This window comes from Limulus polyphemus, unplaced genomic scaffold (assembly GCF_000517525.1).
Source record: "Limulus polyphemus unplaced genomic scaffold, Limulus_polyphemus-2.1.2 Scaffold236788, whole genome shotgun sequence".
NCBI lineage: Eukaryota > Metazoa > Arthropoda > Merostomata > Xiphosura > Limulidae > Limulus > Limulus polyphemus.
The window spans coordinates 1-417 of record NW_013902383.1 but is presented as its reverse complement, the minus strand read 5'-3'; the positions used below and the strand labels follow the sequence as shown (position 1 = coordinate 417).

General features: G+C 36.9%; 1 long non-coding RNA gene across 1 annotated transcript; it reads left to right on the top strand.

Moving 5' to 3' along the window:
• Positions 1-85: 85 nt before the first annotated feature.
• LOC111084865 lies at positions 86-379 on the top strand. Its single transcript, XR_002609760.1, has 3 exons — positions 86-164; positions 207-251; positions 291-379. It is a non-coding gene; the product is annotated as an uncharacterized LOC111084865 (long non-coding RNA).
• The last annotated feature ends 38 nt before the right edge of the window (positions 380-417 follow it).

Genomic DNA, 417 nt, shown 5'->3' with positions numbered 1-417 from the left:
GTTGCAGAGATGTGAAGGAGTAGGTTAGAAACATACTACTATATAGAGTTGCAGAGATGCGATGGAGTAGGTTAGAAACATACTACTATATAGAGTTGCAGAGATGTGAAGGAATAGGTTAGAAACATACTACTATATAGAGTTGCAGAGATGTGAAGGAATAGGTTAGAAACGTACTATGTAGTTGCAGAGATGTGAAGAAGTAGGTTAGAAACATACTACTATATAGTTGCAGAGATGTGATGGAGTAGGTTAGAAACGTACTACGTAGTTGCAGAGATGTGAAGTAGGTTAGAAACATACTACTATATAGTTGCAGAGATGTGAAGGAGTAGGTTAGAAACATACTACTATATAGTTGCAGAGATGTGAACTAGGTTAGGAAAGTACTGTATGTAGTTGCAGAGATGTGAAGAA